We start from the raw sequence: 24,128 nt of genomic DNA, 5'->3' as shown, positions 1-24,128 counted from the left end.
TAATAACCAAAAGCCAACATGGGTTTGTCAAAAACAGATCATGCCAGACTAATCTCATTGCATTCTTTGACAAAGTGACAAAATTAGTAGACCAGAGGAATGCTGTCGATATAATTTACTTGGACTTCAGTAAAGCATTTGATAAAGTAGACCATAACCTACTACTAGATAAAGTAGAAAAATATGAGTTAGACAGCACCACCAGCAGATGGATTCGTAACTAGCTGACCAACCACACTCAACGTGTAGTCTTCGAATGGAACTACATCCACAGGGAGGGAAGTATGCAGTGGAGGACCCCAAGGCTCTGTTTTAGGCCCAGTACTCTTCAACATCTTCATCAATGACTTGGACAAGGGGATAGATGGGGAACTCATCAAATTTGCAGATGACACCAAGCTGGCAGGAATAGCCAACACTCCAGAAGATAGGCTCAAGATACAGAAGGATCTTGACAGACTTGAACATTGGGCACTAACTAACAAAATGAAATTCAACAGTGAAAAAAGTAAGGTTCTACTTTTAGGCAAAAAACCCAAAATGCACAGGTACCGTATATGTGGTACCTTGCTCAATAGTAATAACTGTGAGAGGGATCTTGGAGTCCTAGTGGCCAACCATTTAGATATGAGCCAGCAGTGTGCAGCAGCTGCCAAAAAAGCCAACACAGTTCTGGGCTGCATAAACAGAGAGATAGAATCAAGATCACGTGAAATGTTAATACCACTTTATAATGCCTTGGTAAGGCCACACTTGGAATACTGCATTCAGTTTTGGTCACGATGTAAAAAGATGCTGAGACTCTAGAAAGAGTGCAGAGAAGAGCAACAAAGATGATTAGGGGACTGGAGGCTAAAACATATGAAGAATGGTTGCAGGAACTGGGTATGTCTAGTTTAATAAAAAGAAGGACTAGGGGAGACATGATAGCAGTGTTCCAATATCTCAGGGGTTGCCACAAAGAAGAGGGAGTCGGGCTGTTCTCCAAAGCACCTGAGGGTAGAACAAGAAGCAATGGGTGGAAACTAATCAAGGAGAGAAGCAACTTAGAACTAAGGAGAAATTTCCTAACAGTTAGAACAATTAATAAGTGGAACAACTTGCCTGCAGAAGTTGTGAATCCTCCAACACTGTAAATTTTTAAGAAAATGTTGGATAACCATCTTTCTGAGATGGTGTAGGGTTTCCTGCCTGGGCAGGGGGTTGGACTAGAAGGCCTCCAAGGTCCCTTCCAACTCTGTTGTTATTATTATTATTATTACATCAGTTTCTCCATTTTGTCTGTGGTTGTTAAGCAAATCTTAGTGAGTCGTTAAGCACACAACTTTGACTTGCAACCTCCTGCCAGTTTTCTCATTGACTTTGCTTGTTGGAACCAGCTGTGAAATTCATAAATAACAGTCACATGATCACAGGATGCTGTGACCGTCATCAATGTGTGCCAGTTGCCAAGCAGCCAAATATGAATTACATGACTGGAGGGACATTACATTGGCTGTAAATTTGAGGACCGGTGACAAGTCTCCTTTTATAATACCACTGTAACTTTGAATGGCCAGTGAACCAAGTGGTTGGTAAACGAGGACTAACTGTATTCATCTCTATCCTTTCTATGACAAAGGCAAATAAAGCCCTCCAACAGACAGGCTCTTAGCATTGTATTAATTAAATATATTTGAATAAACATGTTTCTCATTGTCTTAAATACTCTGTCAATTTATTTTGTGAGACAATCAACATATAATTAACAGAAATGTGATTTAACCTTGGACTATAGATATGTTTGTTTCAGAAACTGACCCCACCGTGTTCTCTCTCTCCTACTAAATTTGTAATTTAAACTTAATAAAATTGTGTTTACAAGTTGTGATAAACTGCTATTTATTTTAACCATGATTTGTTTGTTTATTCGCAATAGTCAGGTTCACATATTAGGCCATAAATTAGCATTTACGAATCACAATGATTAGATTTACATAAAGCCAAAACCAATAAACTATATTATGGTTTAGTGCAAACTAGGTCAATTTATACTTATAAGAACTTCCCCTAAATCAGGAATACTTAATCAGGAATACATACTGTAAATGTTGCAGTAACAATGGGGGGAGGTGTCGTGGAAAAGAAATAATGAAAAAGTATAAACACAATTTTTGATAATAGATCAATGCAATCGATTGCTTTAAAGCAATCAACCAAACTGATTGATAGATTTAAAGCAACCAGATATAAAACATTTTACAATTTACATACCGTAACTGTTTAAAATATTTTTAGTTTACAATTGGACCACATGGTAATGACTCAGAATTTTAATTTAAGGTTAGAGTTTGACTTATTTGGCAGTTCAAAACTCTTGGCAAATCTTGGTTGTAAATGTAGTAGAAATTCTACCATATCTGCAGCTTTGAAACCATTCAAACACATTTTACAATATATTTAGCAATCATAATTGGGACCAACAACTCAACTGTTAAGCTAAACAATAGCTAAACAACTGTTTAACGGTAGTTAAACATCAACTGTGCTTACGATCTTACTTCAGTTTTCTTTGCTTTATAGACTTGTAAAGGTCATAAATGTGGGAATTTATCATAATTTATCATTTATTTTTTTCACCACTGTCATATCTGCAAATAGTCACAAAACATAGGCAGTCACTAAACAAAAAATACTATATTCGATAAGAAATTAAAAATTGATTCTTGGTCTCATGATAAATTGATTTTTTGAATAATCTCTATTCAAGAATGGCAGGAAAAATATTGCTTTGAAAAAGGTGGCCTGAAATAGGAGTGTTACCTTTGATCAAGTAATTGTTAATATTTTTAAAACTCTTGAAAGGTTATAGAAAGAAATTTGACTTGTAAAAAAAAGGCAATATAGTCCAGTAAAACATTTACTATATTCTGTGCTTGGACCTGATGGCTACTTCAGAAACCCCCAAAATGTTCTCTGTATACATGGGGAAAAAATTCAAGAACTAAGCTAGCAATTTATTTTTCCTGACAATTTATAAACTTTCCTAAAATAAATCGGGATGGAACAGAGAATTAGAAGTTTCCTATTTTCAAAAATCAGTGGGCTTATGTTATTAAAAAAAAGTTAGATATTTGTTAGTCTTAAATGAGATTAATAAAAAAAATTAGCTGTAAAGAGAAAAAAGAGGTTTAAATAGTGTTAGTTGGTTATTTTATATTTCAGTTGTAATGAATTTGAATGTATTTTCATCATTATCTTTGACTGAATTTGTAATATTGCTTATTCTTAGGAAATGAACAAGGCACTTGGAAAAAGGCTATGATTTTACTGTATTTTAAAAATATACTAAAAATAGAATTTATTAAGAATTTTGGTATTTCTATGCATGGATTGCTGCTAAAAAAATCACTGCATATTTCTGGAAACTCATGTATAATGTATACACAGATTCCAAAGACTGGATGGATGAAATGTGTCAACTCTCAGCCTTTAAATTGGTTCTTTAGCAACATAAAGGAAAGACTAAACAATGGGACTTCTGTGTGATTACGGTTTCATTCATTCTTTAAAAACCTAGGTTTAGACACAGCCATAATTATTACAGATGTAGCTGTACAGGTATTCATCAACTTAAAACTGCAATTGACCCCAAAATTTCTGTTGCTAAGCAAGACAGTTAAGTAAGTTTTGCCTCATTTTATGACATTTCTTGCCACAGTTGTTAAGTGAATCACTGCAGTTGTTAAGTTAGTAATACAGCTGTTAAGTGAAATCTGGATTCCCCATGGATTTTGCTTCTTAAGTCGTAAAAGGTGATGACATAACCCTGGGACATTGGAACCATCATAAATATGAGTCAGTTGCCAAGTGTCTGAATTTTGATCATGTGACCATGGAGATGCTAAAATGGAGGTGTGAAAAACAGTCATAAGTCACTTTTTTCAGAGCCGTTGTGACTTCGAATGTCATTAAACGAACTGTTGTAAAGTCCAAGACTACCTGTACTAAAGTAATTAAAAAACCCTTGATTGAATGAAACATTTGAGGGGGATGTCCTGTCATTTTCTCCTTGCATTGGTGATACAGGAAGGGGACCAATACATTCTGAATATGATGCATCAGACCTCATTATTCAGGAATAAACAGATGGAATTGGATCAGAATCTAGTTGTTCTGTCCCCCCACCTCAGTTCGGGAGGCACATGAACTGACTCAATTAGCCAGCAATTTAGTCCACGGCAGCTATCAGCTCTGGCAGCAGACCAGCGAACGTCTCCCAAGGTTTTCCCTGATGTTACCGGAGCAACCAGGAAGTCAGGAACAAACAGCAATCCAGGCCAAATGCTCAGACAAATAGTTCAGCTCAAGTTTTCTCCAGTCAGTTTGTTTGTCTGTCACAAAGTAGTAGAGCAGCCCCTCCTGCTTTTATACCCTGTGGGGTGTGGCTCCGTGCCTCAGCACTTTGTAGGCCTGCTCCACCCCTTCTTCTGTTGTTCCCGCCTCTCTTGTCTACGAAACCGGGGATCTAACCAGGACTGATTGTCCACAGCTGGGTCTGGAAGCATTGCCTGGGCGGGGGAGGGGGGAGATACAGGAAACAGAGGCCTCGTCACCTCCTCCACCTGGCCTGCCTCTGGCTCCTGGAGAAGAGCCAGAGAGGCAAGCCCTGCAGAAGGGAGACCTGAAGACCCTTCCCCCTCACTCTCTGAGTCACTTTCTGGCAGGGGGCCAGGCCGGGGGGGGGGGGCTGGAGCCAAACACTGGTATTCTGTACCATGTTGAATGGTTGGTCACGCAAAGCCACCATGTACTTGATAGCATGCATCATGTCTAATTCCTTTGGGCCACCATACCAACAGAGGTGCTTCAATCACTTTGGAGGAATCTTGTGTTTTCTGAAAACTGGATCCGTGACATTAGTAACATGGTACTGACATAGTTGGGTAGAATAAATGGGTAATGACTAAATAAATAGGAACTTAAGCATTCCCAATGTAAAATAAATAAATAAATCTCCAAGGTACTATTTTCGAAACCACACCCCATTTTACATGATTGGGGGGGGGGGGTTCAGAAGCTATGCGACTTTCGGGTGTGCTATTGTGTGGTGTGTGGAATTTGCAAAAGAGGACCATGCTCTCAGGCCGTCTCTGGAGCCCCCAAGCGAGAATGGGGTGCACTTGTGAGCAGTTTTGGGACAGTGCAGAGGCTATGGAAGAGCATACTCAGATGCTGCTTTAAGAATGAAGGCCTCGTGCTACCCAGAGCAGCCTCGGGTAAGTCACAGGGCCTGTCAACAGAAAAAAAACACTGCCTGAAGTGAAACAGTGTGCAGGAGATCCTGGGAAGATCTGGGCCATGGGAGCAATCACATACACAGTCTTCAACTTACGACCATAACAGAGGTCAAAATTTATGTTGCTAAGTGAGAAATGTTATACATTTTGCCCAAGGGTGGGTTCTACTTATCTTTACTACCGGTTTGCATCGTGCCCACACGCGCGCTCTTCTGCACATGTGCAGATCACTTTTGATGATGTTCGGGTCAGTGTGCAGAGCCTCCCGCCAGTTTTACTACCAGTTCTATAGAACCGGTCCGAACCAGGGGGCAACCCACTACTGGTTTTGCCCCATTTTATGACTTTTCTTGCCATGTTTATTAAGTGAATCGCTGCAGTTGTTAAACTAGTAAGTGAATCTGATTTCCCCATTGATTTTGTTTATCAGAAGGTTGTAAAAGGGAATCGCATGGCCCTGGGACACTACAATAATATACCCATGTTTCCTCGAAAATAAGACCCTGTCTTATTTATTCTATTTTATTTTATTTTTGCCACCAAAAAGGCACCAGGTCTTATTTTTGGGTTGGATGTCATCCACTGACTCACCTCACTTGCACACGTCACCCCTGGCTTCCTTTTCACTGTCAGAGGCCTTCAGGAACTTCTGTGACTGGCAAAGCTTTCCTAAAGATGAATCCAGAGCTCTATTATTGGCTGCAGAGGCCTTCAGGAAAGCCTTGCCGGGTGCAGAAGAAATGGGTCGGCAAGGCAGGTGTCAGGGTATGCGAGGCCTGGCTGCAACTGTCCGAAGGTAAGTAGTAGGGCAACTCCACCCCCCATCCCCACCCTAGCTTAATTTTTACCTGTGCACCCTGGAGAGGGTGGGAGTCTTAATTAGGGCTTATTTGGGGGTTGGGCTTATATTGGGAGCTTGTGTAAAATCAAGCTAGGACTTACTTTCGGGGTAGGTCGTATTTTTGGGGAAACAAGGTGTTAACAACTAGCAGAATAAATCACAGTATATAACATTCATTCCTCTATTATTATGTTAATACAGTTGTTACCTGGGTGATAAATCTAAAACATTTATAGGTATAAAATAAAAACAAAAACCATGTATTCCCTACAATTTATTACTTAAAATGTCCAGGATGAGTCTACTGGCAATTTGCAGCAATTTCTTTCTTCCATAGCTCATTGTTTACTATTCCAACATCAGTGATATTATTCCATGTGCTCCTTAAATGCCTTCGGCTTTGATCCAAAACTCCATCCAAGATTTCCCAGGCTCAACTTAAGACAATGCAAAAAGGACATATATTGATTCAGACAGATGAATTGAAAATTAACACTGCAACTAGAAGAGTTAATTCCAATCACAGCACCTAAAAAAACCCAAAAAACCTGACAACAATGCTAGCTGGAAGAACCACATTTTGATCTGTATGCTTAGATCAAAACATCCAAAACATACCTCATGCATTCTTACCCAAGCTAAGACCACCCAAAAACAGAATGGTTTTTACACAGATCCCTAGTTTAACTCCAGCTAGCAAATCTATCCTTGTGTATTCTAAATAAAGAATACATGTCATTATGTACACTAAGGAAAGTTTATTGCCTGCATACAAGTTACAGAAAAGTAAAATAAACCCTCCCCATTGGTTAATTTACCATAAGCAAATGTGAGTATCTGCGGGATATTTCCTGTATTACTTTGCCTTGTGTAACTTGCAAAATCTGAGTATTTGCCAGGTCATTAAGAATCTAGAAGGTGATGTGTACTGTACTGGCATAATAATTTTCACAAAAAGGGAGAGAGAGTAGCCACATGGTGCAATCTTGTTCTTGTTCTTGTTCAGACAACTTCTATTATAAATAGACATATCCAGGCTTGTACTCACAATCTTCAATAAATTATTCTATACTATTATATCTTTATTACCTCTTATTTGGTATTTCTTATTGTTTATTTTTTTTTAAAAAAACTTCATTACAGGCTATAAAAACATTAGATTTTATTCAAGTTGTACTATATTGTAATTTAGTTCCACTAAATTTATTTTTCCTATAAAATCCCAAGATTACTAATTATCTATTATCCCCATTTGAGGATTATAAATAAAGGCATCCTGTGTTTTGGAAGGTGTAGCTGTGCAAAATTTATTGACAGCACAAGATGACATATGGAAAAGGAAGATTTACTGGTTGTCCATATCATATCTGATGACTGTCAGTAAAGCTGATACCAGATGTTTTGGAGCTCAAAACCAATTAGTCAATCCAAGGTAGGAACCCTTGTAGTTTCTTTTAATTCTTTGTTGGCAGAATGATTATTTCTTAATCAGAATCTTTACAACAAGGAGAGAGTATGATAAGGAGAAAAAGAATGACTAAATCAACAAAGGCTCTACTAGTATGACTATTATCTCAGATATTATCCTGTTGTTAATCATCGATGATTCAAGAAAATAAACTTGAGCAGTATTAACTATATCCAGGTGATAAAAAAAGAAAGAGAAAGCAAAAAAGAAAATAATAATAATAATAATAATAATAATAATAATAATAATAATAATAATAATAATAATAATAATAATATTTTAATTTTTATATCGCCCTTCTCCCGAAGGACTCAGGGCAGTGAACAGGCAAAATAAAAACAACAATCAAATACATACAGTAGAATAAAATATTAATTAAAAAACTTATTTAAATTAGCCCAATCTAAAAATACTTTTAAAATCCCAAAACCTAATTTAAAAATTTAAAACCCTAAAAACAACTAAAATTCTATGCCAGTCCCGCACGGATAAATAAATAGGTCTTAAGCTCGCGGCGAAAGGTCCGAAAGTTAGCAAAGTCCAGGGGGAAGCTCGTTCCATAGGGTAGGAGCCCCCACAGAGAAGGCCCTTCCCCTGGGGGCCACCATCCGACATTGCTTGGCTGACGGCACCCTAAGGAGTCCCTCTCTGTGAGAGCGCACGGGTCGGTGGGAGGCAAATGGTGGCAGTAGGCGGTCCCGTAAGTAACCCGGTCCTAAGCCCAATTGGGCTTTTGAGTGCATGCACTAATACAAGCCCCCCCCCCGAAAATAAGCCCTCCCTGAAAATATTTAAATGCAGAGCTGAAAATCAGGTAAGATGGCAAAAGGAGCCCCATTTATCTCCAAAAGCCCCAAAATAATAAGACTTCCTCGAAAATAAGGGCAAGTGCTTATTTTGGGGTTCAAAAAAATATAAGACAGGGTCTTATTTTCGGGAAAACATGGTAGTTTAGGGCTGGTTATAGTGGTATAGGTTAAAAATTTTACAGGCTTGGCGAAAATCAAATCCAGTTGGAGCTAACGTTCAGATCTGAATTCTCTGCATTTATTTACAACAGGGGTAGTCAACCTTTTTATACCTACCGTCCACTTTTGTATCTCTGTTAGTAGTAAAATTTTCTAACCGCTCACCAGTTCCACAGTAATGCGCTGTGTATCGTCATCTGCGCATGCCTCTCACGCATTGTGGATGGGGGCGGGCACCGACTACCAGCTCTGCTTCTCTGTTACAGCTAGGTGGTGTAGAGGGAGATGTGTGAGCTATTCTGGGACGAGGCTCTTTTGTTTGCGATCGCACTACAGCGCCATTTAGTTTCACTTACTAACGTGAACTAAGCTTATGTGCAGGTGATACAAAAAATATATTTTCAGAAATTTAAATTATCACAGGGAATTTTATGCAAACCTAATGAAAATGTTTTTAAATAATGCTATGAAATATTTTTTTAAAGTCAATTAAATAAAAAAAAAGGAAAGTGCTTCAGTATTGGACAAAACCCCTATCGCCCACCATGAAAGCTGGAACGCCCACTAGTGGGCGGTAGGGACCAGGTTGACTACCACTGATTTACAACGTTCATCTATGAAAAAGAAACACATTTACAGTATAATAAAATTCAAAATTTGCAAAGTATCAGCTTATTACTGCCATAAGTGCCAGTAACTTACAAATCATAGTTGCTCCACCTAGAATTTCCTCAATGCAAAAGATGTGAGCATGAAGTCAGAAAGTGAGTAACAGAAGTTAAAAATGAGCACTGAATGAGAAACAAATGGTGCTGAATATGATTTAGCAACCTAGAATCATGACAATAGGCGTTAAAAGGCCATGAGCCTCTTTTTTCATATCATGAATCAGATTTTCTTTAATTAAATGTTCTTTATTCAGATAATTATCTTAATTACTTTATTTTGCAAGCAGCTGTTTTAAAACTATACCAAAGGATATTAATAATCTTACCTAAACAATAAGAAGTTAATAAGAGGGATGAAGAGAGATCTTATTAAAAGAAAATGCGTAACAAGCAGATTTTCTCATCTGGAAGATTATGTTTACCTGTGCACTTCTAGTAGTTCTGTCAAGTAACAACTAGGCACTGTATGTGGGTTTCTCTACCCAACCCAGTCTATAAACACTTTAATTGACAATATTATATATTCAACACAGGTAGATTTAGTTGTTCTTCCTCCATTTTGATCACCTGAGCAATACTGTCAGATTAGTCCATTTGAATCAAAGATGGTCTGAATTGCCATTATATACAAAGATTTCCTTTGGTGTCTTAAAAAACTTACACTAATCCTAGTTTATTTTATGTAATCCTAAAGGAGGGAGAGAATTTGGAATAGCGTAGTCTAGCAGCAAAGACTGTTTTCAAAGATTTTACAGACAGAAATCCTTACAAACATATGATCGGAGATTTTCTCAGAATACCATAATTATACCATAGATCAGGTGTGTCAAACTCAAGCGCCCCCCCATCCCCCCCCGGCCAGATCCAGCCATCAGGTTGCTTAAATCTGGCTTCTGGGGCCGGCCTGGAAATAGCAAAGGATCGATCGGCCCCCAGTGACTCTGGCAGCCAAAACGGGGTGCAGGACACAGGGCATTTTTGGCCTGGACAGCCTCCTGCAGCCCTCTGCCGATCAAAAAGGGGCATGGGGGGCCATGGGCAGCACCCCCTTGCTCTATTTTTAGCCTGGACAGCCTCCTGCAGTATTTTGCTGGCCAAAACAGGATGCGGGGGGGGGTGTCCCCCTTGCCCCATTTTGGCCAGCAGGTTGCTGCAGGAGGCGACCATCACATTTTCTTCCATCACCACCACCCCCAACCAGCCCGCAGAGGAGAACTACAATGTTGATCCAGCCCTTGAAGAAATCCAGTTTGATACCCCTGCCAAAGATTAATAAGTAGGGTACTTGTGACCTGTTTCAGAATTCCACATTTTCATATTTAAGTATTTTAACTGATTGTTGCAAAGTAGCTTATTATAAAGTGGGCCCAATAAGGATTCCAGTCCCTTAACTTTGTTCCCTTAGTCAAAGTTGGCAACAGTTCTCCAAATGCTGCATTTCTCCAAATTTACTGACTTGCACGAGGCCAGGCTTTTCACTGATTCAGCCTCTAGCTTTCCTTTATATAACCCTGCAACCTTTCCATTTTTAACAAGCATTGCTTGAAAGGTGAGGAACAGGTCACCAATCCCAAAGCTTTGGCAGCGGGCCTCTTTTTCCCTCAGTAGCACAATTACAGCAGTTAAGAAAAAGGTTCTGTTTTGAAATTCCCACCTCCTGTCTAGGGAGAAGAGAGATGAATTAGGAAAAAGCTGCTAAATAATATTGAGAACAGCCACTGTTTCATCATCATTATTTTGTCTTGAATCAGTAATCCTCCAGCCCCCACCCACCCACCCACACATACTTTTCAGAAAAGGAGGCATGTTGACATTTTTTATTTCGGGTTTCACCTCCTTTTAGAGATACAAATGAAAGGCATTTAAAACAGCAGATCCTGAAGAACCAGTCTGCGATTCCCTAAAGGCAGTAAAATCAAGCTCCCTTAACAGAAGCAAATATAACTGAGGCAACCTACAGAACAGAATAGTATAAAATAGAAAAAGAGTTGGTAACAGAATGCAATAATTTCTAAATAGGGTTTTCTTTTTTCTTTTGTTACTTTCCACACCCTCTCTATTAACAAATGTCCTTCTCTTCAAACTGGGTTCTCAAAAGCTTTATCAGAACTGTTCCCACTCTGTCCTTTTCAACTCTGGCTATGTGGGTTTTAAACAATAGCCCACTTGCTGCTCTTGCGCCACACACAAAAAATAAATAAATAAATACAAACTTCCATTTTTTCTGAGGAGCTCGGTGAAAAAAAAGCTGTTCATCCCAATGGAAGGAAAAACTTAAAAAGCAAAATCTGAAAGAAAAAGGGAGGTGTTGAGATGTTTGACAGAAGAGCCAGAAGAAATCATTTCAATCCAGTTCTACTGTAAAAAAAATAAATAAATAAATAGGAAAGCCTGCTGCTGCAATTTACCTGGGACCAACTTTAGTTAAGCTTTATGTAGTTTATTTTAAGCCTGCTTTTCCCAGAATGGGATGGTTACTTGGATGTGTGGAATGTAATTGGGACACTAAACTTCCCCTGAATTGAAATAAAATATACAATTCTTCTTGGCATTAATCTCCCACTTTACTGTGTCCCCGCCCCCCCAAAGTGTTGAATCTGTTGCAATTTCTGTCTCCCAGGCAATTAATCTTGTTCCTTATAAAAGGTCTCCTATACTGAACAAACACATGATTCCAACAACAATCTCCCCCCACCCCCTTAATTCAAAAGGCTCTTTACAGTCATTGGAAGGAGGAGGAGAGGAGGAGGAGCAGCAGTTACTAAAAGACTGGGAAAAAATGGTACAGGTATTCCTCGACTTACAACCACAATGGAGCCCAAAATTTCTATTGCTACATGAGACAGTTGTTAAGTGAGTTTTTTGCCCCATTTTACAACTCTTCTTGCCACAGTGAAATGAATCACTGCAGTTGTTAAATTAGTAAATCCAGCTTCCCCATAAAAACTACACTTGTCAGAAGGGGATCTCATGAGCCTGGGATACTGCAACCATCATAATAAATATGGATCAGCTGCCAAGTATCTTAATTTTGATCTTCTGTGAGCATGGGGATGCCACTACGTTGTGTAAGTGTGAAAAGGGATCATAAGTCATTTTTCATGCCGCTGTAACTTTGAACGGTCATTAAACGAACTGTTTTAAGTCAAAGACTACCTGTAACAAGATTAAAGGAGTCCACTGAAAAAGAACCGATCCTTTCTCAACCCTTTGGGGTGGATAATTTCTATTGCAACCGGTGCCTGACTTCCGAGTAAAATATGTGCCCGGAATGAGGGGGAGGCAATCCAAATTTAATCTAATTTTAAGCGCAAGATCACCCCACCCCCCAAGAGCCGCCTGAAATTCGGCTGCGAAGGACGAGTCAAAGCGGTGGGGGAGCCAAACTTTCACGGCGCAATATTGCATAATTCAAGATGCGCAGTTTTCCCTCCTTCTCCGCTTCCTCGGCGAGATCATCACACACGCACGCAAAGACACACAAACACACACACACACACCTCTTCCCCCCCTCCCCCAGGTCCATTTCCGAGAGGAACCTGAAGCGATCCCAGACAGAGGGCACTGCTGATAAGGAGAATCAGCCTAAAGCAGAAGGCATTCCTTGGGATTTTACCTTCGTTCAAACCAGTAAGATAAGCGGCGGGCTTCTTTCTAGTCCTTTCCTTCCACGGCGCAAGGATGTTGGACGGAAACCGGGGATGGTAGTTTGCAACCACAAGTAAATCGACTCCAAAGGGGGAATTCCAAGGAGGGAGGGGGGGGAACCCCAACCAAATCAAAACTCCAGTCAAACAAAAATGGGGGAAGTTTGTTGCAATGGGGCAACCTGGTCTCTTTAACACGCGCGGCACAACGCACCTCGGTCGCCGGGAGGATAACGACAAAAAAGAAGAAGAAGGAAGAGACGGTGATTCCTGCAGCAAAACGCCGCCGCGACATCAACAAACGCCCTTGCACTCCGGCGGGACTCGCGCGGTTGAGTACCGTCCTGTACCGAAAGGAGTCGAGAAGGTTTCCCCTGGCGGACGCGGCTGAGTACTGCACTCTCGTCTTGGCAGGGGCCAAAGCCGACCGAAGGGAACGTCGCTAAAGTTTTCCTCTTCAATTTCAGCGAAGGGAAAGCTATTTACTGGTTGGAAGCAGAAGGGCGGGAAATGTTGGCAAAAGCAAAAAGGTGAAGTCTTAAGCGATGGCCCAGAAGTACTAACCGTTAGAGAAAAACTGAAAAGAACAAGAATATTTTGGTAATCTTTTGATTTTTTTTTTTGTGCTTTCAAGTTGGTTCTTGGCGACTGCTTTTGCACAAATCCCTACAATTTTCTTGGCAAGATTTTGGAAGAGGTTTGCCATTGGCTTTTTACCTAGGGCTGAGCAAGGTTAGCCGGCCCAAGGTCACCCAGCTGGCTTTGCCTAAGGCAAGATTAGAACTCAAGGTCTCCGGATTTCTAGTCTGATGCTTTAACCCCAACACCAAACTAGCTCTCGTCTCTGAATCTTGAGCTAGTAAAGGTAAAGGTTCCCCTCGCACATATGTGCTAGTTGTTCCCGATTCTAGTGGGCAGTGCTCATCTCCATTTCGAAGCTGAAGAGCCAGCGCTGTCCGAAGACGTCTCTGTGGTCATGTGGCCAGCATGACTCAATGCCAAAGGCGCACGGAACACTGTTACCTTCCCACCAAAGGTGGTCCCTATTTTTTCTACTTGCATTTTTACATGCTTTCGAACTGCTGGGACAAGAAACGGGAGCTCACCCTGTTACGCGGCACTAGGGAGTCGAACCGCTGAACTGCCGACCTTTCGATCGACAAGATCAGCGTCTTAGCCACTGGGCCACTGCGTCCCAGCTGAATCTTGAGCTACTTGATTTCAATTCTGATGAGTCTTTTCTGCTTGGGGATCATGGAAGTTGAAGTGTGAAGGATATCAGGGGAGCCATAAGAACATGAAAAGAGTCATGTTGAAATCCCTTGAATTCTGCCACCGTCTTCTAAAGGCATGCCATGGGCCCACATTTCGATCATGTAGGTATGGGATGCCGTCAAGGGTGATAATGCTCTCAGTTCTGACTGGATCTGGTGATGTGGGAGCAATCGTCGATGGTGGTTCTGCAAAGCTCCGCCTGCCCACCCACCCGGGTGTTATTACTTCATTACAGGAAGTAATGTGTTTTTCCACACATGCGCAGGTTTTGCATATGTGCAGAAGGTTTTGTGCATGCTCAAAAGGTCTGCGTGTGCATGTGACGCGAGCAATACGAGTGTGTGCAGGGCGTGTCCGAACCAGTAAGAAAGGTAAGTAGATTTCACCCCTGGATGCCATGATGGTCGTAAATGTGAGGACAGGTTGTAAGTTACATTTTTCAGTGCCATTGTAACTTCAAGCTGTTGCTAAATGAATGGTTGAATGTCAAGGACTATCTGTAATTTACTTCTTTTAAAAACTGCCAAATTGGTAACCAAATGGAAAGCAATTCCTTCACCTAACCATTTAACTAGAGGAAGTAAATGATTCTTAAGAGATTTGTTATTATCTAGGATCTAAAGTTTCACATCCTATTAAACAGACTTAGCAATAGAGAATGTTGACAAAGGGTAAAATGCTTTACAATGAGGATTTTTTTTTTAAGAAAAAGAAGCCAGCTGATTATTGGGTGGAAAAAGGTATATTGGCATTATAGGGAGGGCTTCTTTTAGCTTTTTGTTCCATCATTTCTTCAAGCAATTCAGAGCAAATGTGTATATTTCCCAAGACTTTTGCCATTACAAGAAAAACTGGGTTCATGCATCATGAGACTATTGCCCTATACATTGTAAGCCGCCCTGAGTCTTCGGAGAAGGGCGGGGTATAAATGTAAACAAAAAAAAAATGATAAGCCAAAAAGTTCCTGTAAACCAAAAATTTTATTTTGGGATAGGAGTTAGTTAACCTGTATCAATTTAGCTGCTGTGGCTTATTCAGCAAACCACAGCTAAGGGCAATGTGTGAATCCAGACAAAATTAAGACTGCAAACCATTCTTCCTTTCTCTTCTTTCCTTTTTGCTTTAACAGGACTATGGATATAAACCATAAGGCAGTGGAGAACATTTCTTGATTTTGTGTGTGTATTGGTTTTCTCTATCCTTTTGTGGTAAGATTTCTTAACATTGTATGTTCTTAGTTTGGAGCAAGCTCTTCTGCAAATACTGAAATGTCTTGTTAAGTGAACTTGCAAGGTATTTGCTTTCACCACATATTTTTCCTCCCTGTGGAGGGAAAGACATGATTGTGTAAGGGGGCTCCACCAAAACTATTAAGGTCACATTCTACAATTACATCACTGTATCATTAGATTTACACCCTTGTTCTAGAGATGTACAGAAAAGGGAAAGGCAGTTGTTCAGGCATGAGAAAAAATATTTTTCATATTCTCAGCAGTTCTCACAGTCCCTTTTGTTAACTGTTGGGAATTGTAAAACGTTTTATTTTAAAATTGTTCATATTCATCTAAACAAAACACACAAAATTTATGGAGTCTGTCTTGTATCTTACCGGCATTGGCCCAAATCTGATATGGACCTAGAACTGCCTCTGCTTATGAGACTGGATGAAAAAGTGTGGTATAATATTCAGGATTCAAGAGAGATGATAGATGTTGATTGTAAGGCTACCTACCTTAGAGATTTCTCGATTCTCCAAGAAGTAGAAAGTCATGCAGTTCAACTTTCAAAAGGTCCAGTTATAAAATTTGATTCTAACGTCTTGTAACAAATAGCCAAAGAAGGAAGTGAAATAAGTAGAGAAATTTCCATAATTCGATTCCATGCCATTAAAAAAAACCTTTAACTCAAAAGTTTTTTAATGTCTAGTTGTGATCAAAATGGGTATCAGGGTACCATTAAAGGAACAGTAGTATTGGCTATAACATAAGAAAAACTGAGCTAGAAAATCTCAAGTACCTGCTCATGATTAGCTTCTTGATAAAGGCAAAATCCTGTGATGGATTTTGGCTTCCATTATCTGTACCCTTGGAGGTATCTATGGGGGCAGATGTCAAACGTTCAGGTCAGTGACTGAGTGGGTGACTGAAATCTTCCCATTTTTTAAGTTCATCCTCTCCCTGCAAACATCCCTGGGTCTCTTTGCCAAAATAATTTGGGTTGTTAGTTGGAGTCCAGCATCAATCTGGGTTACAAATCTTCCACCCTGAATAAGTTTGAAATTTGAAGCATTTTAAAGGAAGGCGAAAGGTAGAAAAATCTGCCTTTAGAGACAAGTGTATTATTCTGAGCTGATACTTATTCCTGCCTAGTTGTTTGTAATTGTTCTTCCCTAATTTAAACACTTTAGCAGCTGAGATTATCCTAAAATGCAGCCCACATGATTCAAGTTAATTGAAATTATTTATGCCCAAAATGTACTGAAGCAAACTTCAAAGTTAGATGTCTGAATAAAGGGACTTTTTGTATCCTAAGTCAAAGAAGGACTGAGCATGTTATCAGAGAAGTGCTCCCAAAATGAATGTAAAAAATGTGTTGTATGGCTAGGGCATACATAACTTTCCAAAGATGTTTCTAAAAACAAGATAACCAATTTTAGAAAAGTGAATGAGAAACCTTCCTTTATTTTAGTTATCAAGCAACCGGCAAGGGAAATGAAAAAAACTAAACTGAAAAGGTAGTATTTGGCATCTTTAGAACATATTTGTAAAAGAAGAATAGTTACCTATGGAAATTGAAACTTAGTGGTAAATTTATTGATCTATGTTTTTGCCTTTACCTTTTCTCATTATTCTGCTATCAAAATTTATTTATTCTTCTTGTTTTGATCATGTGATAGCTCTCAAGCACCGAGCCATGCTTTATAAAGGTGATGTTTTAAAAATAACTATGACCATTTTGAGTGATTTCTTTGTTTTGCATTTCTTTTTATTGTACTTAAGATATTTGACCAAGATTTTATCATTTTTGTGTCCGTTCCTGATGGGTTCATAACATGGTTAATTCTAATAATATGCTATGCTGAAACAAATATACCACATGCTTTAATATGATAGACTCATTCATTCATTTTTAAGACAGTGGCTCAGTTACTACATCTCGTTGAATTATAAACTACTCAATTCATTTCAGTCTATGCTAATTGTGATGGAATCTGTTCCAGTGTATCAAAGTTCAACTTCCATAATCTTCCAATCATTGGTCATGCTGTCTTAAGGAATTACGGGAATTAAAAATCTGAAGAGCATGAGATTGAAAAACAGTGCCTAAATCAACACATGCTTTGTGAATGGTCTTAATGTTCTTGAAACAGCTTATTAATTACAATGGAATCTTTAATAGTTTTTATTATGGCTTTCAACATAGAGATAATTTCTAAATCACAGAAAACAATTGTTCTTTATTCTGACTGAACAGTCCCCATCCCCCACATATATTTTAAGAAGTATTCAGAAAAATTAGAACCAATATAGATCTAGGGAACAGAGGCAATTACAAGAATAAAAATCAAGTCCTATCAAGAAAAATTGAAGATACTACAAATGTTAGCTTTGAGAAGAGAAGATTTTTGGAGGATATGATAGCATTCTTTAAATTCGTTAAAGAATAAGATATGTTATCCACTGTTCCAGAAGATAGAGCATAAAAAGGATTTAAGTTGTAGAAATACAGATTTTCAATCACTATGAGAAAATAATTTCTGATATTAAGAGAATGGAATCAATTATCCTGAGAAGTAGTGCGCTCCATCCTAATGGAAAACAACAACAACAATGGCTTCAAACGAAGTCTAGGCAGCCATCTGTCAGTGGCTCATTAATTTGGATGTTTGTGCTGAATAGGGGGTTAAAACTATGCTTCTGTGATTCGATAATCTCCAGTTATTCTGGAGAGATGTTAACCTGCTTGACTCTTAATTCCCTTTTAACTATTCTCCAGGGCTCCAATGCTTTCTTCTGAGAAATGAAAAGAGACAGCTTAATTGTGAACTTTTGTCAGAAGCTGGAGAATTGGCAGAATACATGCTGTGAAAAACCCCCAGCAAATTAGGTGAAGTCTGGCCCAACAGTTAAAAGCAACTACAGTACATACAGTGTTTGGAATAATCGTTGTATTTTTTTTCCGTATGAGCGCTCTAAATCATGTGAAATACTTTCTACATACAAAATTAGTGCTAAGCGTCTTACTTTAAATTACAATGTTTTTCTAATGAATCCAATAAAGCAGAGAAGAAAACTACATAATAAAGTCTTAATGAAGAAATCCCTTCAAGCTAACCAAGACTGCTAAGGTTGTATAAACATTTCATATAGTTCTAGAACAGTTCTAAGGCGATTGTAGCTAAAACAAAACTTTTAAGGGTGTAGTAAAGCAGAATAGTTATATAAGCCATCCTATATACTTAGAACACATTAGTGTATAACAGCACCTTCCCAATCTTTGTTTATTTTAAATATTAAGCAGGGTTAATTTTCTGTCTCATATTTCAAAACAATTTAACCAAATATGGAAATTTTGTGAGAGATGGTATGTCCTGCACAGGGCAAAATGTCCTGGGGCTACTTCCAGTTGATGACATTTTACAGTTTTTCAAACTTGTGTTATATTAGACAAAAGAAAAACATTCAAGTTACCATATAGCTTGAGTTAGTATTTGAAGAACTACCCAAGACTTCCAGGATTGTAGAGTTGCCTTATAGGGGAGATGAGTGGCATAAAAATGTAATAAACACACACATAAACAAATATTGTAGAGTGGGAAGTTGAAAAAGCATGCTAAAAACATCTGGAAGAAAACAATGGTAAACAACTTTTGTAATACTGCCAAGATTATCAAAATGCAGTCACTAAGAGTTGAATTTAGTTAGATTACCTTCAACTTCATCTTTCAGATTCAAAAACTGAAATATTTTTGTTTCATTTAATACAAGTTTGAAAAATTTTTAAATGTCATCAAGTAGCTGCATGGAAGTAGCTGCAAGACATTTTGCTCTGTGCAGGATATATCTCTCCCAAAATTTCCATATTTGGTTGAATTGTTTTGAAACATGAGGCAAAAAAATTTAAATACCTATTTCAATCAGCCAATGGCAGAATTATCATAAATTACGTGGCTAATAATTGCTTTTTGAGATATCAACCATTTATCAATTTTCTGATTTCAGTTTTCCATTGTTCTTCATTTTTATTGTAGGATCCCCTTGAATTCATTTTAAGATTAAAAATTCAAGATTTCTTAACTGGTATGAGAAATTTAGCTTGCTGACTAACTGGAGTAGGAATAATGCTTATTTAAGAAGAAAAATGCTTAATCAGATCAGTTCAAAGTATATTTTGTCCAGCAAAAATTCCATGAATGCCCACTAAAATGTAATCAGTATCGCATTCTACTTTTTGTAAACATACTTGCTTAACGATTCTTAATCTCCTATTGCTCAGCAATAGGCATTTGTAATTCAAGACTACCCATGAACAAGAAAAAGGGGAACACGAGTTTAAGCTATACAGAAAAAAAAATCATTTGCAAAAGTTAATTCCAGTGAATCACATGAAAAATCTGCAGTTTGGGTTTCCAAACTGTTTAAACTTGAATGCCTGACTGGAGAATTGTTGGCATGATATCCATACCTCTTTTTTCTTCAGTCAGAACCAAGAATCACAAGATGAAATCCTGAACCCAGGTAGGACAATTCTTCATTTATGACTGCTACTAGCTGGATACCTATGCTTCACTACGAAACGAGGTGATGGGGCTTGATAAATTGACTTACCGCTTGAAGCTTAATGAGTAGTTACAATCGGCCTCTCCTCTTCCCTTCTCTCATGAAGCTTGCCCCACAGAAACCTGTCCTATGCTATCCCATTCTCTCCAGAAATTTTCAAGTTGGGAGGGGGGAGTGGAACGTCTAACTTATTATCATCAGAGCCTGTTATAATAATATAGGAAATACTAATGCTCTGATGGTATTTCGAAAAATCCTTTCTTAGTGAGCACCTAGAAGCCAAGAGGAACATACGTGGCAAATTTCAAGTTTGTAGGCTTTACGGTTCTGGAGATTTCATGATTACGACGTGAGTGGTTTTCACTTTCATATATACAGACGATACAGTTAGTCCTCATTGACTGACCATTATTCAGAGACCATTCAACATTACAATGGCACTGAACAAGGGGGATTTACAAAGGGTCCCCATAGGTGCAGCCGTTCCAGTGTCCCTGTAGTCATGTGATCCTGGTTTGGACAGTTGGCAACTGACTCATAATTTTGAGTCACAGTGATCAACAGCGTCCCAGCGACCAGTGCACTCCCACAGGGTGGGCCTCTTTGGGGTACCGTTGGCTAGACAATGTCGGCTGGCGACCCCCGGGGGAGGGCCTTCTCTGTGGGGGCTCCAATCCTCTGGAACGAATTACCACCTGGTATTCGCCAACTCTCCAATCTCCAGACTTTCCGACGCGAGCTGAAAACATGATTGTTTCATCGCGCAGGACTGGCCTGATAGTTTTAATTGGGAACTTTTAATGGGTTTTAAGTTGTAGCCTAAATTTAAATATTTCGTTTTAAATTATTTTAATGTTTGTATATTATTTTTTATATGGCTGTAAACCGCCCTGAGTCCTTCGGGAGAAGGGCAGTCTAGAAATTTAAATAATAAAATAAAATAAAATAAATAAATATCTGCAGTCACGTGATCACCATTTGCGATCTTTGCTGTTGACTTCTCATCAGCAGTCAATGGGTAAGCTAGCAGATCACAAATGGGGTGGGGTTTGCTATGAAAGCACAGAATTCACCTAACAAGAACAACTGCAGAAGGGCGTGAATTCAAATCCCTGCCTTAGCCATCAAATTGTGACTTTGGGCCAATTAGTCACTCTCAATCCAACTCACCTCACAAGGTTGTTGTCAGGAAAATAGGAAGAGACTATGCTGGACATGTTCGCTGCCGAGCTATTTGTAAAAATACAAATAGATGGGATACAATCAAACAAATAAATGAGACTGCTATAAATGCTGTAAGTTGGCACGATCATGTGCTAATCACACATTACAACCATATCATTTGGCAATGCAACTCCCAATTATCATTTTAAGCACAGTACCTGTTTCTGCAATGAGAGCCAGTTTGGTGTAATGATTAAGGAACCAGACTAGAAACAGGGAGACCAAGTTCTATTTCTGCCCCTAGGCAATCTTGGGCCAGTCACTCTCAGCCCTTTGCAGCAGGCAATGGCAAACCATTTCTGAAAATCTTATTAAGAAAACTGCAGGGACCAATCCAGGCAGTCATCAAGGGTCAACATTAACCTGAAGGCTACTTCCCTCTAATAATCTGCAATGAATTCTACAATTGAGTTCCCTTGTACTGTGTTCGGTCACTCAACAGATAGAACCTGGGATGTGCGTATCAAAATACAATATATGGAGTTTATGGGTATCAGTACAATGTGCTACCTTGAGTCCATCTTAACTTTGATCTGATTCTGCAAGGAACTGGCTTGTTTATATGGGTACACGTGGGAAATGAATTCATCAGTTAAGCTTTTTAAAAAAAAATCATTTCAGACTTGAACAAGTTTTGGTTATCGCTTTAAAACTTGGGATCTGGGTGCTTGAAAGCTGCCTATATAGTATCCATTGCAATTTCTTCTGTCTTTTGCAGAGGAGATAATAGAGAGGAACTGTTCTTCTTCACTGTGATCCACCCACTGATTTTTATTTTTTCTACCCCTGTGGAGAGGTTGCCACTGCAACTTTACACAAATGGGTGTTTTATTCTCAGGAATTTAAAATTCTGATTCTATTGGTTTTATGTGTAGTTAAATTTTGGGACCACTATTTCAGTTTATGTGGTTTTTTGACCCCTATTTCAGTTTGTGTGGTTCTGATTGATTATAGGTGTTAGAAAGAATATTATTTAAAATATGGTTTTTGTACAGTGGGTCCTTAACTTTTGACCAATTGAGCCAGGATGTACACTGGAAACTAGCAAAAAATGTCTCAAGTTGTACTGACAGGACTTGGGACGCTGCAAACATCTGAAATGGTGAGATGGTTGCCAAGCATCCAAAATGCAATCACATGACTGTGTATGGGTTGTTAATTTTCAAAATAGGTAGTAAATAGCATTTTTTTTTTTTTGGAGGGGGGGAAAGCATCATAAATTGAGGGCTACCTGTAGTGAAACATGCCCAATATGGCACTTTTTGTGAAACTCTAATTTGCTGTTGTTGAAGATCATTATTTCAATCATCCTGAAGAAAAGAGAAAGCTGAAAAACTGCTTAAAGATTACAGGAGGTAAGACAGTCTTGCTTTAAAATGTTAAAAATGCCACCAGAACATTTTCAATAGTTTAATTTAATATTTAACCATAACATATGGAACACAGATCACGGTCACATAACGATTTTGTTACATAAACATGCGAGACAAAAGTGCATCAAAATTTGTTAAGTTTTTAGTATTTTAATATTTAACCATAACATATGGAACACAGATCACGGTCACATAACGATTTTGTTACATAAACATGCGAGACAAAAGTGCATCAAAATTTGTTAAGTTTTTAGTATTTTAATATTTAACCATAACATATGGAACACAGATCACGGTCACATAACGATTTTGTTACATAAACATGCGAGACAAAAGTGCATCAAAATTTGTTAAGTTTTTAGTATTTTAATATTTAACCATAACATATGGAACACAGATCACGGTCACATAACGATTTTGTTACATAAACATGCGAGACAAAAGTGCATCAAAATTTGTTAAGTTTTTAGTATTTTAATATTTAACCATAACATATGGAACACAGATCACGGTCACATAACGATTTTGTTACATAAACATGCGAGACAAAAGTGCATCAAAATTTGTTAAGTTTTTAGTATTTTAATATTTAACCATAACATATGGAACACAGATCACGGTCACATAACGATTTTGTTACATAAACATGCGAGACAAAAGTGCATCAAAATTTGTTAAGTTTTTAGTATTTTAATATTTAACCATAACATATGGAACACAGATCACGGTCACATAACGATTTTGTTACATAAACATGCGAGACAAAAGTGCATCAAAATTTGTTAAGTTTTTAGTATTTTAATATTTAACCATAACATATGGAACACAGATCACGGTCACATAACGATTTTGTTACATAAACATGCGAGACAAAAGTGCATCAAAATTTGTTAAGTTTTTAGTATTTTAATATTTACATTCCATAATGAATAAAGATGATATTGTAATTTGTTTTCTTTTGTAATTCCAGTTATATTGGTCAAAATAAATCACAATACAGTTAGACATAGGATTGAATAATGTGGACTGAGTGTGGTAACATTCTTAGAAGAATGTAAAACTATGTAAACTGTTGAAACAAAATTAAATGCTGTAAGTTGGCACGATCATGAGCTAATCACACATTACAACCATATCATTTAGCAATGCAACTCCCAATTATCATTTTAAGCACAGTACCTGTTTCTGCAATGAGAGCCAGTTTGGTGTAATGATTAAGGAACCAGACTAGAAACAGGGAGACCAAGTTCTATTTCTGCCCCTAGGCAATCTTGGGCCAGTCACTCTCAGCCCTTTGCAGCAGGCAATGGCAAACCATTTCTGAAAATCTTATTAAGAAAACTGCAGGGACCAATCCAGGCAGTCATCAAGGGTCAACATTAACCTGAAGGCTACTTCCCTCTAATAATCTGCAATGAATTCTACAATTGAGTTCCCTTGTACTGTGTTCGGTCACTCAACAGATAGAACCTGGGATGTGCGTATCAAAATACAATATATGGAGTTTATGGGTATCAGTACAATGTGCTACCTTGAGTCCATCTTAACTTTGATCTGATTCTGCAAGGAACTGGCTTGTTGATATGGGTACACGTGGGAAATGAA

At 38.4% G+C, this 24,128-nt stretch overlaps 1 protein-coding gene across 3 annotated transcripts in view; it reads right to left on the bottom strand.

Annotated features, from left to right (window-relative positions):
- The window catches only part of MOB3B (MOB kinase activator 3B), a 96,666-nt gene extending 83,432 nt beyond the window's left edge, over positions 1–13,234 (bottom strand). The window contains exon 1 of one of the 3 annotated variants that reach the window (XM_058169472.1): positions 13,086–13,234. The gene's annotated coding sequence lies outside the window, so the exon portion shown is untranslated. Of the gene's footprint in view, positions 1–12,840 lie in introns of all 3 variants that reach the window. The other 2 variants (XM_058169469.1, XM_058169471.1) reach the window with 2 other exon arrangements.
- Positions 13,235–24,128: the final 10,894 nt, after the last annotated feature.

The sequence above is a fragment of the Ahaetulla prasina genome, chromosome 2, assembly GCF_028640845.1.
Source record: "Ahaetulla prasina isolate Xishuangbanna chromosome 2, ASM2864084v1, whole genome shotgun sequence".
In the NCBI taxonomy this organism is placed as follows: domain Eukaryota; kingdom Metazoa; phylum Chordata; class Lepidosauria; order Squamata; family Colubridae; genus Ahaetulla; species Ahaetulla prasina.
The sequence above is the reverse complement of the archived record's forward strand: the minus strand, read 5'-3'. Positions and strand labels throughout refer to the sequence as shown.